Below are 18,340 nucleotides of genomic sequence, written 5' to 3'. Positions count from 1 at the left end.
TCGGCGCACGAGCGATGGGAAACAACATCTCCGAGGTAGGGATAAAGTGGGGATTTTCCCGTACGATCATTTCACGAGTGTACCGTGAATATCAGGTGTCCGGTAAAACATCAAATCTCCGAGACTGTTGCGGCCGGAAAAAGATCCTGGAAGAACGGGACCAACGACGACTGAAGAGAATCATTCAACGTGACAGAAGCGCAACCCTTTCGCAAGTAGTGCTGGGTCATCAACATTGTCAGCATGCGAACCATTCAACGAAACACTATCGATATGGGCTTTCGGAGGCGAGGGCCCACCCGTGTACCGTTGATGACTGCACGACACAAAGTTTACGCCTCCCTGGATCCGTCTACACAGACATTGGACTGTTGATGACTGGAAACATGTTGCCTCGTCGGACGAATCCTGTTCAAATTGTGTAAATCGAATGGACGTGTACGGGTATAGAGACAATCTCATGAATCCCTGGACCCCACTTGTCAGCAGGGGAATGTTGAAGCTTGTGGAGGCACTGTAATGGCGTGGGGCGTGTGAAGTTTGCATGATATGGGACCCCTGATACGTCTAGATACGACTCCGACATGTGACACGTACGTAAGCATCATGTCTGATCATCTGCAACCATTGCTCATTACGACGGACTTGGGCAATGCCAGCAGGACAATGCGACACCCCACACGTCCAGAATTGCTACAGAGCGACTCCAGGAAGACTCTTTTCAGTTTAAACACTTCCGCTGGCCACCAGACTCCCTAGTCATTAACGTTATTGGGCATATCTGGGATCATTGCAACGTACTGTTCAGGAGAGATCTCCATCCCCTCGTACTCTTATTGATTTATGGACAGCCTTGCAGGATTCGTGGTGTCAGTTATTTCTAGCACTACTTCAGACATAGGTGGATTCCATGCCACGTGGAGTTCCGGCACATCTGCGTAATCGCGGGGGCCTTACACGATATTAGACAGGTGTACCAGTTTCTTTATCTTTTCATTGTATAACAGCAAAGTAAAGGTTTGATTTTTCATGTTAGAAAATTACTGATTAGGCTATATAACAATTTCGTGAGAATGGACTTGTTTCATCGCATATGAAATTATGGTCTACTGTTTAACAACGTACATCACAACATACCTTTAAGCATATTAAGTATTATAGCGTTATAAGCAATCCTGCAAAATGGTTCATGTCATTTTCTAACAGGAAACAAAGTACTTTAATACGAAATATCAATGTCATCAATCGACATCCGAGCAGGAATTAATATATCTGATACAATACAAGGTTTTCTCTTACGGCAGTTTCTTCTTCTTTTGTCCTCTACTGACACAGACAGCGACTAATTTGATTTCCTTTACAAATGATTCAAATATCGTGATTAAAAGAAAGGTAATTGCCGTTTTATTAATGACCGTCAATGAACTATCATGAACATTAATTATAAATTTGTGGCTATTTCACTGCCATTAATTTTTGAACAGACTCATAATACACGTTTCGGGTAGAAGGGGTCGGTAGAGTTAATTGCTCGGGGTAAGAAATTGATAATAAATTCAGTTGGCGAGAGGATATCACAGAACTACTGAAAGCCGCGTTCGAATGATTATTTGTCAGACAAAACTGACAGTTTGACTTCCGGTTTCTTTTAATACTTTCATGCCATATGGTCGCGCTATAAGGTATTTTGATATTCATTTTGAATGAAATTTTAACTTTGTAAATGTAAAAGTATGTATCGCAAATTCTTTGCGGAGTGGATTAAGGAACTTAATAACGAAATCTGTCGCAAGAATTAGCCCCCGGTACAGTTGGTTTTTTGCTGTAGGTATTATAGCCATTTTCAGCAACAGCTCAAATCACAGAACGTATACTAAGATTAAGAGCAATCTACAAAGAATAATTAAAAGCAGTTACTTTGGTCCAGAAAACTTTCATTATGCAGGAGCTTGTGTTTTCAGCAACTTACAAGCAAACAATAAAATGTTTATTTAGTAATAAAGGACAATTTGAGAGCCTGTCGATTTTTTTCGATTCCGTAGTGGAATTTCCCAGTATAGCCAGTTTTAGTAAATATTCTTCATGAGATTACACACTTTTATTACTATGTGATAGTACTGTATGTCTTAAATTCGGTAATATGGTGAGTATAGTTCAACAATGCTATATTTTAGTGCAATGACTCTTGGCTTCATCTCATTGTCAATTATTTATGTAATTTATTTCTGTTTATTTGTCTACGATAAATACTGTGTTAATACGTAAATAAACAGTTGTACTGTTGTTTCACTTCTTTCATATCTTCGATCATAACTTCAGCAAGGATCTGGGGAATGAACATAAAAGTATGGTCAAGTCTGCAGGCTTTCGTGGCCGTTGTCACTGAAGTTAAAATCTTCTGTGTTATTAGGCCACGTCATGTTTCTTCTAAAATGTTCGACGTTGCGACCCCTCTGCTGGGGTCTTCCTCAGGATCTTTTGGTGTCCACTATTGCTAGAACACTAGCAGTGGTGGACTCCAAAAGATCCTGAGGAAGATCCCAGCAGGGGGGTCGAAATGTCGAACATTTTAGAAGAAACATGACCCGACCTAATAACCCAGAAGATTTTAACTTCATAAAAATACGGGATTGAAATATATGTACTATGCTTAGTTTTTCTGAGATTGTCCATATCTATAAGGATTTCTTCACAATGCGTCTACAAAAGAAATAATACGACTAATATTGCCTGCGAAATGCCTCAAGTGAAACCATAAGGATTGTTCGTCCTTCCAACTTCAATATTTTCGGTACGAATACTAACCGAGAGAAAAATGTAATTAATTGGTACAAGCAGGTACATAAATGTATAACAGTAAATGGCTAGCACAAACCTTATACATACACTGTTTCCTGTTATATAGATGATCTTTAACGCTGCTAAATTTTAGGAAGAAAATTCTGGGAAATTAAGTCGAGAAAACAGCGTTGTGTGCATGTGAAGCCTAATAAAAGCGAATCGAAGTGTTTGAAATGTGGTGCTTTAGGAGGATATCAAATATTAAGTGAACTGATAAGGAACAATATGGTCCTCGCCAGAATCAGCGAGGAAAGGGATGTGTTGGAAACACTAAATTGAAGTAGTTTCTTGATGCAATAATTTACCAACTACCGTATGTATTGTAGAAATTTCTACAATACCTAATGTTGTTGGTAAATTGTTTCATCAAGAAATACATGCCAGCCCTTGTCCCACGGTTCATATAGGATCAACAAAGACTAAAATTGAAGTAGGGATGATATGAAGTTTTTAAGACGATTGTTAAGAAATAATTTTGATGGTGCTGAAGGGAGCCAGCAAGAGCAAAGAGCTGAAGGCAGACAAATCAATATCGAATAGTTGAGGACGTTCGGTGTAACTGTTAGCTGAGAATAAGACAGACACGCTAGAGACCGTGCCAGGTCTCAAGAAGCCAGTGGACTGACTGTTGCTTTACATGTAGAACTTTACCGATGACTTTGCTTCCAATAACTGAGGAAAGTTGTAGAAGCTATGAGACTGAGCCTAATAAATAGTAAGCTCTAATCCTTCATTACTTTTTTTTGAAAGACATCATCTTTACTCCAGTGACTATTATAAGTTTTTATTTATTGCAATTTCGGCCTTAGGCGATTATTAAGTGCTGGTATTATGGCTTTAAGCCATGTCAACGTAATGTAAGCTGACACATTTGTATGTCGTGGTCAATACTGTTAAATACACTCGTAACATTGTTACACAGTGTATTTAAAAGTATTGACAACGACATACAAATGTGTCAGCTTACATTACGTTGACGTGTCTTAAAGCGATAATATCAGCACTTGATAATGGCCTAAGGCCGAAACTGCAATATTGTAATAAAAACTTAGAACAGTCACTAGCGTAAAGATGATGTCTTTCAAAATATTTTTTATGATTGTGAATCCCAGCTACAACAAGTTTCATTACTTTGTCAGTGGGCCGTGGCTTCAGTGTTCTTACAAGGGAACCTCCCCATCGCAACCCCCTCAGATTTAGTTATAAGTTGGCACAGTGGATAGGCCTTGATAAACTGAACACAGATCAATTGAGAAAACAGGAAGAAGTTGTGTGGAACTGTGAAAAAAATAAGCAAAATATACAAACTGAGTAGTCCATGGGGCACATAGACAACATTCTGGACATCAGGAGCTCAGGAGCGCCGTGGTCCCGTGGTATCGTGAGCAGCAATAGAACGAGAGGTCCTTGGTTCAAGTCTTCCCTCGAGTGAAAATTTTACTTTCTTTATTTTTGCATAGTTATTATCTGTCCGTTCGTTCATTGACGTCTCTGTTCACTGTAATAAGTTTAGTGTCTGTGTTTTGCGACCGCATCGCAAAACCGTGCGATTAGTGCCTCTCCAATGGAAACCGAAAACATTTGATCGCAAGGTCATAGGTCAACCGATTCCTCCACAGGAAAACACATCTGATATATTCTATACGACACTGGTGACGGCATGTGCGTCACATGACAGGAATGTGTTGTCGACCCACCTAACTTGTACACTTGGCGAATGGGTAAAAAGATTCTTCTACCTTGCCCGATTTAGGTTTTCTTGTGGATGTGATAATCACTCCCAAAAAAGTGATGAAAACATAAGAGTTTGTCACATAAACTGAAAATAAATAATTAAACTTTTCACGCGATGGAAGATTCGAACCTACAACCATTCGTTCCGCAGCTACTCAGGTAACCACGAGACCACGACTGTCCTGCGTACCCAGTGTCCTTGATATTGCATATCTGCCCATGAACTACTCAGTTTGTATATTTTGCTTATTTTTTCACACTTCCACACAACTTCTTCCTGTTCTCTCAATTGATCTGTGTTCAGTTTTTCAGGGCCTATCCACTGTGCCAACTTATAACTAAATCTGAGGGGGGTGCGATGGGGAGTTTCCCTTGTTAGATACATACGACGCTGTCATGAGTGGTGGTGGCGGGTTGTGCATGAGAATTCAGCCCGTCGCCTGACGTGGCCTTCCCACGGAAGAGAACGTGTCGGGTGACGTGTGCCTCGGCCAATTAGCGGGCCCGCATGGTCGCGACGTCTGCGCGCCGCCGTTGGACGGGCTCCCACGGATGTGCTACTCAGACGACGGGTTGGCCTCGCTCACTGGAAACCATCCCCGCGGGACAGCCGGCGCGGGACCTGATGCTCGTCTCGTCTTACGGGAAGCCCTAATCCTTTGTACCGCACCTCTCAAATTATGTTGAGCCACAGGGCGCCGAAGGGATGGGAGCTCAACTTCGAAAGACCTGACATCCGTGGAATGAAGGCGTCGTTGCTACCTTGTAAAGTACAGCGTTCGGTTTCGAGACCAGGGGCGGACATCCGTGTAAGTCTGAAAATTGCCGATATTGTCTTCCCACATATAGAACAACGGCGTAATGAACCACAGGTACTCGACAGCATGCTGGTCCACCTTTTCAGCGCAATACAGAAAACGGTTCTATGTAGCACCGATTCCGCGGACACTTGGTACGTGTTTGGAGATATGTGGCATCACACGTCTTCTCATAGGTCATGCAATTTTTGAAACTTGTTCATTCTTGTGTCTGATTCCACCACGCGGGATTAGCCGAGCGGTCTCAGGCGCTGCAGTCATGGACTGTGTGGCTGGTCCCGGCGGAGGTTCGAGTCCTCCCTCGGGCATGGGTGTGTGTGTTTGTCCTTAGGATAATTTTGGTTAAATAGTGTGTAAGATTAGGGACTGATGACCTTAGCAGTTAAGTCCCATAAGATTTAACATACACATTTGTGTCGTCTGATTTTACTTCTGATTTTTTGTTTGTTTTTTATTTTTTATTTTAGTTTTTATTATTATTTTTTCTTAATGTCTTCTTCTCAGATTTTCAGTAGTTCCAGATCTTCTTGCGTTTATTTTATCCAATTCGTCTTCACTTCTTGCATTAAAAATTGTTCATAGAACTGATCGTAACTTTTCCTACGGGTGTCTGTGATACTGTCTGTGATTTTGTAGAGTTTCTTTGTAGATCGTCTGACTCATATTCCGCCTGAGAACAGCGCCGCAGATTTTTCTAAGAACTTCTCTTTCTTGGTTCTCGATGTCATTAATTTTTGTCATCGCTTTATTTACTGTGATTTCTGCCGCTTACAAGGATTCTTGTAAAACAAGCGTGTTGTAGCGTCGTAGTTTTGCACTACGAGATATCACTCTTTTGCTATAGTGATTCCATGTCATTACGTATTCCTTTTGCAGTTTGAATATTCCCACTGCGCTGGAAATTGCCTTCATGACTGTCTGTTGAATGGTTTCTCCCAAGTACGTGAAGTGAGAGACCTGTGCTGTATACTAAATAACGCCTGACAAAAAAATTATACCACCGAGAAGGCGAGTAGGAAACGGAATGATTACAAAATGGAGTCAAATTTACCAAGCCCTTGGCAGTTTGAGACCACTTCTCAGTGTAGCGTTGCAACTCCTCTGGCCTGGATGCAAGCATTGATTAGGTTGGGGAAGGTGTCAAAAAGCTGTTTAATCCTATCCTGAAGCAGTCTGGCCCATGACTGCTGTCACTGCTCCATCACGTCCTGGACACTGACAATGGGTCACAGAATGTGTCCGAGCTGTTCCCACACATATTCTACTGGCAAGTGTGTTGAAATACAGAGATGTGTGAACAGGCAGAATACGGAGCTGCTGTCGGTAACGCCTATATAAGACAACAAGTATCTTTCGCATCTGTTAGATCGGTTACTGCTGTTACAATGGCAGGTTATCAAGATTTAACTGAGTTTGAGCGTGGTGTTACAGTCCGCGCACGAGCGATGGGACAAAGCGTCTCTGAGGTAGCGATGAAGTGGGGATTTTCCAGTACGACCATTTTACAAACGTAGCGTGAATATCAGGAATCAGGTAAAACATCAAATCTACGACATCGCTGCGGCGGGAATAAGATCCTGCAAGAACGGAAACAACGACAACTGAAGAGAATCGTTCAGCGTGACAGAAGTGGAACTGTTCCGTAAATTGCTGCAGATTCCAATGCTGGGCCATCAACAAGTGTCAGCGTGCGTACCGTTCAAGGAAACATAATCGAAATGGGCTTTGGGAGTCGAAGGCCCACTCGTGTACTCTTGATGACAGCAAGAAAGAAAGCTTTACGCCTCGTCTGGGCCGGTCAACATCGACATTGGACTGTTGATGACTGGAAACATGTTGCCTCGTCGGACGAGTCTCGTTTCAAATTGTATCGAGCGGATGGACGTGTAGGGGTATGGAGACAACCTCATGAATCCGTTGACCCTGCATGCCAGCAGGGGACTGTTCAAGCTGATGGAGACTCTGTAAAGGTGTGGGGCGTGTGCATTTGGAGTGGTATGGGAGCTCTGATACCTCTAGATAAGACTCTGACAGGTGATACTTACGTTAGCACCCTCTGTGTTCACCGCGCCCATTCATGTCCATTGTGCGTTCCGACAGACTCGGACAATTCCAGGAGGACATTGCGACACCCTACACGTCAAGAATTGCTACAGAGTGGCTCCAGGAACACTCTCCTGCGATTAAACGTTCTTGCTGGCCACCAAACTCCCCATACGTGAACGTTATTGAGCATATTTGGCATTAAAAAACGTTCAAACGTGTGTGAATTTCTAAGGGACCAAACTGCTCAGGTCATCGGTCCCTAGACTTACACACTACTTAAACTAACTTATGCTAAGAACAACACACACAGACACCCATGTCCGAGGGAGGGGCCGCGCAGTTGGTGACATGGCACCTCTAACCGCGCGGTCACTCCGCGCGGCTATATTTGGCATAATGGCAAAGCGTTGTTCAGAAGAGATCTCCACCCTTCGTCCTCTTATGGTTTCATGGACAGCCGTGCAGGATTCATGGTGTCAGTTCCGTCCAACACTATTTCAGACATTAATCGAGTTCATGGCACGTCATGTTGCTGCACTTCTGCGTGCTCGCGGGGGCGCTAGACGATATTAGGCATGTGTACCCGTTTCTTTGACTCCTCAGTGGATATGCCGGTAGTGGGAACACAGAGCGGTAGTTGCCGGCAGCGATCGAACACAGTGTCTTTTCTGTATTGCCTGCCACGATGGAGCACCTAGTGAAGTAAGGCATTGTGAGATGATGTAGGCTGGCAGGAGTGGCCGTGCGGTTCTAGGCGCTACAGTCTGGAACCGAGCGACCGCTACGGTCGCAGGTTCGAATCCTGCCTCGGGCATGGATGTGTGTGATGTCCTTAGGTTAGATAGGTTTAATTAGTTCTAAGTTCTAGGCGACTGATGACCTCAGAAGTTAAGTCGCATAGTGCTCAGAGCCATTTGAACCATTTTTAGAGATGATGTAGGGAATAATAAATTACAGACACACCATGTCACGTAACGGTAAATGAGTTTGATCAATGGAAGGTACAGAATTTGGTTGTATATTTTGTTTCTACTGTTTGTAGGGGATCCTACTGTCATCTAGAGAAAGTTTGTTAAATATCTTACAGCAAGAAAGTCACCGCCGATGAATGTAATATTTTGGTGAAGAGCATTCTAAATAAAAAACATAGATGTAAGGTGATGTTACAAATTCAGACACAGAAATTAGACTACGCGAGTGTATTACAGTTGTAATGAGTACCATAATAGAGTGTTTTGTGTCCTCGTCTGTTGTTAGCCATACATCATCGTCATTTGTCTTTCGTGTGTTTCAAAATAGTCACGTGACTAGTAAAATGTACAAGTACATTCATTATTCCAGATGGATAAAGAGATGAAAGTATTCTTGAGAGAAAAGAAAACACGTCTTTTAAAATAAGGGAGTTAATCTGCACACGCTGTCAGTGTGACAGTTAACTGTGAGGCGTGCCAGTAATTAAAATAATGTGCATGCCCAACCAGGTAGTGAGGATTCCGTTTAGCTTCTGTGGATGCCTTAGAAAATTGCAACATAGGCCGCATGTGATGTTCATTAAATGTCTGAAACTAACTGATAACGAAATGTGTTATAATGATTCTTCGGTTTCTTACAGTGAAGAAGTATGGACAAGAATTTTTGAAAGTTAAGTTGTTGAAGACATATTTTCATATTAATTATTACGATTCCTTACTTGTCAAAAGGCCAAAGTGTAAGAGTTAATTCTTTTAGGTAATAAGAGGTCATGAACAACAGATACTTCTGTAATATATCGAACTTACGTATTTTGTCAAGACTTATAGGCTACAGTACTTTATTATTCATTCCCCTTTTCTTATTTCAAAGAGCCGTAATGCTTTGGTGTTAATGTTGCTTGTTGTCAGTTTATACTCTTGTGAGGTGAACATATTGAGTGTCACATTTATTACATAATTTTTAATTCTGAATGTCTGTTATTGCCATATAACACCGTCTGAGGACAATACGATCGCAATGACCGATATCATCTGGGCACCCCTAGTAATTTTCAGTCAATAAGAAGTTATCTGTTGCACGACATTGTTACTCTTATGTTTGCATGACCTTATGGAGAGCTTCCCTTCCCCATAGGTGACAGGTGATCACGCTTATCCCAACTTAGGAGATCAGATGTGATAGGGATACGATGTGTTTGGTGACTAATACTTCGATCATCCCTGGTTGTCGAACGAGTCGCCCAGAAGACTGATGAAGAATACGCCTTCCCCTACGTTCCCATGCAATGCAATATTTTCCCGCTGTCACATACAAATGTATCCTTAAACCATTCTTCTTGTTTCAAGATTCGATTAGTTCGCCAGTTGGACTCTCACAAAATGACTCTTTTCAAACTCTGTCAGGAGCAGACAGCATAGTCTCACACAAGTGTGCGACATCTCCGTGTCCCCCACACTGATCACTCAGCTACTGACGCTGCTACCGCCCTTATACCACGCTAAATATGAACAAGAATAATGCACTTTTGCAGCCGTTTTGCCTGTCACAGAGACTTACAGCTTTAATCATTTATATACCGGCAATCGTATTTATGTACAAAAAATGCCGTTGGCATTCTGAAACGTGTCCTTCGTTTGAGAATCGAGAAAACTTTTCGTAAACAAGCTTGCCGAGCGGGATTAGCCGAGCGGTCTAGGGCGCTGCAGTCATGGACTGTGCGGCTGATCCCGGCGGAGGTTCGAGTCCTCCCTCGGGCATGGGTGTGTGTGACTGTCCTTAGGACAATTTAGGTTAAGTAGTGTGTAAGCTTAGGGACTGATGACCTTAGCAGTTAAGTCCCAAAAGATTTCACACACATTTGAACATTTTGAAAACTAGCTTATCGTGAAGGAAAGAGGTGGGGGGAAGGTTGGCACTCTGCCGTCCTCTACGGCTTTTGCCCTCTACAGCTCCCTCTAGTGGCATTGAAGTTATTCACTGATATCTGAACTGATGTCCTCTGCCTTGCTGGCCTCGCATTTGGGGCGGGGGGTTCAATCCCGCGTCCGGCCATCCTGATTTAGGTTTTCCGTGATTTCTCCAAATCGCACCAGGCAAATGCCGGGATGGTTCCTCTGAAAGGGGACGGCCGACTTCCTTCCCCGTCCTTCCCTAATCCGATGTGACCGATGACCTCGCTGTTTGGCCTCTTCCCCCAAACAACCAAACCCCAGCCTCTATCCTGCCCCTTCTTCTTGTCAGTGTTTCCCTTCTGTTCATTTCCTCTCCGATTCTCCGGAGAACCTCCACACTCCTTACCTTATCAGTCAAGCTAAATTTAATTATTCTTTTGTAGCACCACATCTCAAAGTCTTCGATTCCTTTCTGCTCCAGTGTTCCCACAATCCATATCTCAGTACTATACAATGCTATGTTGCGAACAAATATATTCAGAAATTTTTTTTCTCAAATTAAGACCTATGTTTGACACTAGCAGACTTCGCTTGCCAATGAATGCCCTTTTTGCCTGTCCTAGTCTACTGTTTAACTCCTCCTTGCTTCGTTCGTAATAGGTAATTTTGCTGCTGAGATCGCAGAATTTCTTCCTGATTCCGAATTCTGATGTTAAATTTCTTGCCGATCTCATTTCTGCTACTTCTCGTTACTTTCCTCTTTCGTCTGTTTACTCTTATCCCGTGAAGTGTACCCATTCCATCAGGAGATCGTGATCACTAACACTGACGACAACGATATCAGCAGTGAATCTGATCATTGATATCCTTTTACCATGAATTTTAATTCCATTATTGAATCTTTCTGTATTTGCGAATTGCTTTTCGATGTACAGGGTGTTACAAAAAGGTACGGCCAAACTTTCAGAAAACATTCCTCACACACAAATAAAGAAAAGATGTTATGTGGACATGTGTCCGGAAACGCTTACTTTCCATGTTAGAGCTCATTTTATTACTTCTCTTCACATCACGTTAATCATGGAATGGAAACACACAGCAACAGAACGTACCAGCGTGACTTCAAACACTTTGTTACAGGTAATGTTCAAAATGTCCTCCGTTAGCGAGGATACATGCATCCAACCTCCGTCGCATGGAATCCCTGATGCGCTGATGCAGCCCTGGAGAATGGCGTATTGTATCACAGCCGTCCACAATACGAACACGAAGAGTCTCTACATTTGGTACCGGGGTTGTGTGGACAAGAGCTTTCAAATGCCCCCATAAATAAAAGTCAAGAGGGTTGAGGTCAGGAGAGCGTGGAGGCCATGGAATTGGTCCGCCTCTACCAATCCATCGGTCACCGAATCTGTTGTTGAGAAGCGTACGAACACTTCGACTGAAATGTGCAGGAGCTCCATCGTGCATGAACCACATGTTGTGCCGTACTTGCAAAGGCACATGTTCTAGCAGCACAGGTAGAGTATCCAGTATGAAATCATGATAACGTGCTCCATTGAGCGTAGGTGGAAGAACGAAACTAAAATGAGCTCTAACATGGAAATTAAGCGTTTCCGGACCCATGTCCACATAACATCTGTTCTTTATTTGTGTGTGAGGAATGTTTCCTGAAAGTTTGGCCGTACCTTTTTGTAACACCCTGTATAAATTGAAAAGTAGAGGCGAGAGGCTATATCCCTGTCTCAAAAGCCGGCCGCTGTGACCGAGTGGTTCTAGGCGCTTCAGTCCGGAACCGCGCTGCTATTGCGGTCGCAGGTTCTAATCCTGTCTCGGCATGGATGTGCCGCGCGGGATTAGCCGAGCGGTCTGAGGCGCTGCAGTCATGGACTGTGCGGCTGGTCCCGGCGGAGGTTCGAGTTCTCCCTCGGTCATGGGTGTGTGTTTTTGTCCTTAGGATAATTTAGTTTAAGTAAAGTGTAAGCTAAGGTACTGATGACCTTAGCAGTTAAGTCATGGATGTGTGTGATGTCCTTAGGTTAGTTAGGTTTAGATAGTTCTAAGTCTAGGGGACTGATGACCTCAGATGTTAAGTCCCATAGTGGTTAGAGCCATTTGAACCATTTGAACCTGTCTTACATCTTTGTAAACGGAGCACTTCGTTCTTGCTCTTTCGTACTTATTGTTCCCTGTTGGTTCTTGTACATATTGCATATAACCCGCATTCCCTGTAGCTTACCTCCGTATTTCTCAGAATTTCGAAGATATTGAAAGATTTTACATTTCCGGCAGCTTTTTTCCATGTCGGCGAATCCTCTTAACGTACCTTTACTTTCATTATCAGACGCAATGTCAGAACTGTCTTTTTGGTGCCTTTATCTTTTCTTAACCCAAACTGATCGTCAGCTAACACAGTCTCAATTTTCTTTTCAATTATTCTGTATATTATTCTTGTCAGCCGCTTGGGTGCTGTTAAGGTGACTGTGCGATAATTCTCGCACTTGTAAGCTCTTGTAATCTTCGGAATTGTGTGGATGATGTTCTTCTGGAAGTCAGATGGTATATTGCCAGTGTCATACATTCTACACAAATGGCAATTTTCTTTTCAATTATTCTGTATATTATTCTTGTCAGCCGCTTGGGTGCTGTTAAGCTGACTGTGCGATAATTCTCGCACTTGTAAGCTCTTGTAATCTTCGGAATTGTGTGGATGATGTTCTTCTGAAAGTCAGATGGTATATTGCCAGTGTCATACATTCTACACAAATGAGTGAATAGTCGTTTTGTGCCACTTCTCCCAATGATTTTAGAAATTTCGATGAAGTGTTATCCATCCCTTCCGCCTTATTCGGTCTTAAGTTTTACAAAGATCTTCTAAAGTGTGATTTTGATACTGGCTCCCCTACCTCTTCTATATCATTTCCTGTATTTTCTGTCACGTCATCAAATAAGTCTTCTCCTTCAAAGATGCCTTCAGTATACTCTTTCATCTACCCGCTCTCTCCTACGCATTTAACAGTGGAATTCCCATTGTACTGTTAATGTCACCACCCTCTATCTTAATTTCCCGGAAGGCTGTTTTGACTTTTCTGTATGCTGAGCCAGTCCTCCCTACAATCATTTATTTATCTATTTCTTCACATTTTTTGTGCAGCCATTTCTCCTTAGCTTTCCTGCACTTCCTATTCATTTCATTCCTAAGTGACTTGTATCTCTGTCTTCCAGCATATTCCTGGAAATTTTTGAACTTCATAGCAACATGTGTTACATCACTATACGCGTCTTTTCCAGTGCGTTCGAATGATGGTAAAAAAAGTACAGCGTCCCATTTAAAAAACATGTACTTGCCTCATTATCTCAGTCAATATAAACGTTGTGATTATTGTGCATGTACCAACGTATGTGCGCCGCGGTGGTCTCGCGGTTCTAGGCGCGCAGTCCGGAACCGTGCGACTGCTACGGTCGCAGGTTCGAATCCTGCCTCGGGCATGGATGTGTGTGATGTCCTTAGGTTAGTTAGGTTTAAGTAGTTCTAAGTTCTAGGGGACTAATGACCACAGCAGTTGAGTCCCATAGTGCTCAGAGCCATTTGAACCATTTGAACCCAACGTATGTGCCCCATATTCCGCTATGATTCGCCAAACACCGCTTGTCGATACGTGCAATCGCCCCCGGAATAATGGGGTGGGGGGGGGGGGGTTACGTGTTACGCGACTCACCCTATATACACTATAGCCTGCCGTCGTTACTGCGAGGGTGATATGCTTGGTAGTTTTTCCTATTTTTCCTTTCCAGACTGTATGTTCAACTTCGCTCATTTCACGATGCCTGAAGCATATCTGATGAAGGTATTGATTGCTCTGATACTGTTTCCATCACTCAGTTTGCGTTTCAAACTTCATCTGATCCTTAGCTAAGCATTGCCAAATGTGACTCATTATTCGTCGTAGTGCAGGGTTTTGGCTGGGATCTCAGTAGGCGTGGGCTTATTTTATAAAAGCATTTATTAACAACGTAAGTATTTTGACATGGAAGTGATGGCACAATATAATTTCACACAATTAGTGATAAAATAACACTAATTTGGCCACAGACAATAGTCATATTGAAATGGGCGTAATACAAGCAGGCATCAACCGAAAACATAATAGAAACCACAATAGTCACATTTGTCACTCATAATTCGTTACTGACAGGAAATAATACGAACTCAGAACAATAAAAGAATAAAGTCACAATAGAATCTATCTCTATTGCCAAGGACCTGCATCAGCAACTTAATGTATGCACTATACAACACCAGCCGTATACTAATCTCAATCTGAGAACACGTCAGCCGTCCACCAAAGTCTGAAAATTTTGCAGTGGTGTGGCAGACTAGCTTGTGCTGAGAAATAATTGTTAAGAAATAAACTCAATAGGTTGCGCCGTTTCTGAGTTTGTTGGAATTGAAGTTAGCCGTTAAGGCCACTGTGCGCACAAATGCAAGTGGCTCACCAGTTACGGTGGCACCAAACGTTCTCTACGTTTAGTTATCTAAATCTGAACACGAAAGCGATGCATAAATTGGACGTGGGACGGTACTGAGGATAGATCCCGAGCTAGAGGCTGAGTAGTCCACTGCGCTATCATCTACATTATGAGAGTAACTGACACTAATTGAATTTGCCAGGCAGCTTGAATCTGCACGCGCAACGGCCTTATAGGTAGCTTCAATGACAATTAGCTCAGAAATGGCGCAACGTATCAAATTTTTCTCTTAGCAATTATTTCTCAGCACAACGTACTCTGAAACGTCCTTACAAACTTATCAGACTATTGCTGACCACCTGGTAGGGAAGGCGAATAGTAAGGTTTAATGGACGAGTTTTAGGAAAGCGTAGCTCGTCTACCTAAGAAGGAGATTTCTTTTAGAACTCTTGGGTGACTCGTTCTTGAGTACTGCTTGTGTGAGATCCCGCTAGGTCGAACTGCAGAAGACATCGAAGTTATTCGAAGTGCTCTGCTAGATTTTCTACCGGAATGTTACATCAACACACGAGTGTTACGATGATGTGTCGTGAACTCGCAGGACAATTACTGGAGAGAATACGGCGTTCTTTTCACTAAACTTGATTGGGGAAGTTAAGAAAACAGCCATTTGAAAGTGACTGGAGGACAGTTCTGCTGCCGCCAACACACGTTTCTCGTAAGCACTTCGAACAGTTAAGAGAAAGTAGGAATACATACAGTCGTTTTTCGCAAGCTTCATTTGCGAGTGCAGTGAGGAAGAAATGACTAGTAGTGGTACACGTTACTCTTTGGCTTGAGGTGCATGTTATTGGGTTGGTGTATAAGTCCGCAGCGTTTTTCTGTAAGTTTAATAAACGTAACAGATACACATAACAGGGCCTTTAGTTATCAATAATATATTCTCCTTCAAAATTTACAATAGTTTACCAACGCTCAGGTAACTTACCGATTCTACGACTGTAGGAAAAACGTGTTTTCGAGTCAAAGAATACGTCGAACCACGTTCGGAGCTCGTTTCCATTCGGAAAGGAAGTTCCTTCAAGGCCGTTCGATAGAGAGCGGGAAAGTCGAATATCTGACGTCACTATATCAGTTGAGTAATGTGGGCGCGTCGAACCATGTTCGCAGCTCGTTTTCATCCGGAAAGGAAGTTCCTTCAAGGCCGTTCGATAGAGAGCGGGAAAGTCGAATATCTGACGCCACTAGATCAGTTGAGTAATGTGGGCGCGGAATGACTTCCCAACCCAACTTCTCGACAAAGTTTTCTGTCATTTTCTCAGAATGCGAGGTGGTGTTATGGTGGAGTAGCATGCCTTCATGCAGTGTTCCTGGTCATCGTTGTTGGACTGCGTCTGCAAGACATCTCAGTTGTGGACAGTAACTGTCTTTGGTGATGGTTACATCTCGAGGAAGCAATTCGTAGTACACCACATTGGCGCTGTTTCACAAGATGCATAACATTATCTTTTATAGATGCACGCAGGTCTTTGTAAGGGGAGTTGCTTTGTTTGCGGTCAGCCATTCCTTTCTTTTCCTTATGTCTAAAGACACTACTTCTCGTCACCTGTAACGGAAAGGAAATTTGTAGTAAGGTCATAATGGACCCTGTCTTACAAGCGGGCGCGCTGATCTCGCGGTTCTATCCGCTCAGTCCGGAACCACGCGACTGCTACGGTCGAAGGTTCGAATCCTGCCTCCGGCATGGATGTGTGTGATGTCCTTAGGTTATTTAGGTTTAAGTAGTTCTAAGTTCAAGGGGACTGATGACCACAGATGTTAAGTCCCATAGTGCTCAGAGCCATTTGGACCGTAATGGACCAAACTGCTTAGGTCATCGATCCCTAAGCTTACGCACTGCTTAATCTAACTTAAACTAACTTACGCTAAGGACAACACACACACCCATGGCCGAGGGAGGACTCGAATCTCCGACGGGGAGAGCCGCGCGTACCGAGACAAGGGGCCCCAGACCACGTGGCTACCCCGCGGGCCACCCGTAATGTAAGAGCGTAAAAATGGTTGATGTTCTTCATTAGCCAATCGATGACGACCAAACAGAGATGCACATATGAACAGCCACTGATATTTTTGATTTTGGCTTAGAGCATGCGTTACTCATAAACTCCATCTTTGAGCCTTCCCAATTGCATGAAAATGTCGCACCATTATGGAATGATTAGAGTTCATCACATTTGCCAGCTCTAGAGTACACCGACATGGATCATTGTGGGTTAATGGGTTTAAACGACCTTCACGAAGGTCTTCCTGAACGTGGAGAGTCATTAATGCCAAAGCGGTCCTCCTTAAAACGAGAAAACATTTTCTTTCTGCGGTCTGTCCAGTTGACATTATTCCATATACAGCGTAAATGTTTCTGGCTGCCTCCACTAGTGCCACCCTTCGTTGAACTCCAACACGAAAATATCTCTGAAATATTCAGATTTCTCCACTTGGCACTCCATTTACTACCGTCCACAGTAAACTCAAATAACGACAGTGAACTACAAATAAAAATGACAATGAATAAACCCACAGTAAACGGAATGATGATGATTACGAGGTCCCATACTCCGAGGAGCGTAGGGGGACGATGCGGGAGACCCGTACCGCCGACTAGGCAAGGTCCTAGCGGAGGTTGTTTGCCATTGCCTTCCTGCGACCGTAATGCGGATGAATGATGATGATGAAGACGATACAACAACACCCAGTCATCTCGAGGCAGGGAAAATCCCTGACCCCCCCGGGAATCGGACCCGTGACCCCCTGCGCGGGAAGCGAGAACGCTACCGCAAGATCACGAGCTGCGGTCTGTAAACGGAATACCAACACGTAAAACATGAACGCTACGAACTTACGTACCGCCCTAATATGTAGATGGTGATTAGGTGAAGAAACATTGTCCGTAATGAGGAAACCGACAACAATATCTAAATGGTTCAAATGGCTCTAAGCACTATGGGACTTAACATCTGAGGTCATCAGTCCCCTAGACTTAGAACTACGTAAACCTAACTAACCTAAGGACATCACACACATCCATGACTCAGGCAGCATTCGAACCTGCGACCGTAGCAGCCGCGTGGTTCCGGACTGAAGCGCCTAGAACCGGTCGACCACAGCGGCCGGCAACAACATCTAGTTTTTGTATATTCATCCTTTTGGGAAGAGGTCTTTGAGACGACGGCCGTTTACTATTGTGAGACACTAAACCGTCAACAGCCGCCCTTATGATTTTATTTATTTTGTTGTAACCGCTTTCGGCGCTTCAATGCGGCATCATCAGGATATAGTTGATGCGTAAGGGGTTGACACGATCCTTTATACATCTCGTCAGTGGCCCACAAAACTGTATGGGCAGATAATATGAAAACTTAAATGTCAACACTCTAAACATCAAATGCTAAGTTTTCTGATTATTTGCGTATCCAGTTATGCTGGCCACTGATGCGATATACATATGGGGATCATATCAACCCCTTCCGCATCAACTACAATCTTAAGGTGGCGCACTGAAGCACCAGAACT

Source organism: Schistocerca nitens, chromosome 1, assembly GCF_023898315.1.
Source record: "Schistocerca nitens isolate TAMUIC-IGC-003100 chromosome 1, iqSchNite1.1, whole genome shotgun sequence".
Lineage (NCBI taxonomy): Eukaryota > Metazoa > Arthropoda > Insecta > Orthoptera > Acrididae > Schistocerca > Schistocerca nitens.
The sequence above is the reverse complement of the archived record's forward strand: the minus strand, read 5'-3'. Positions refer to the sequence as shown.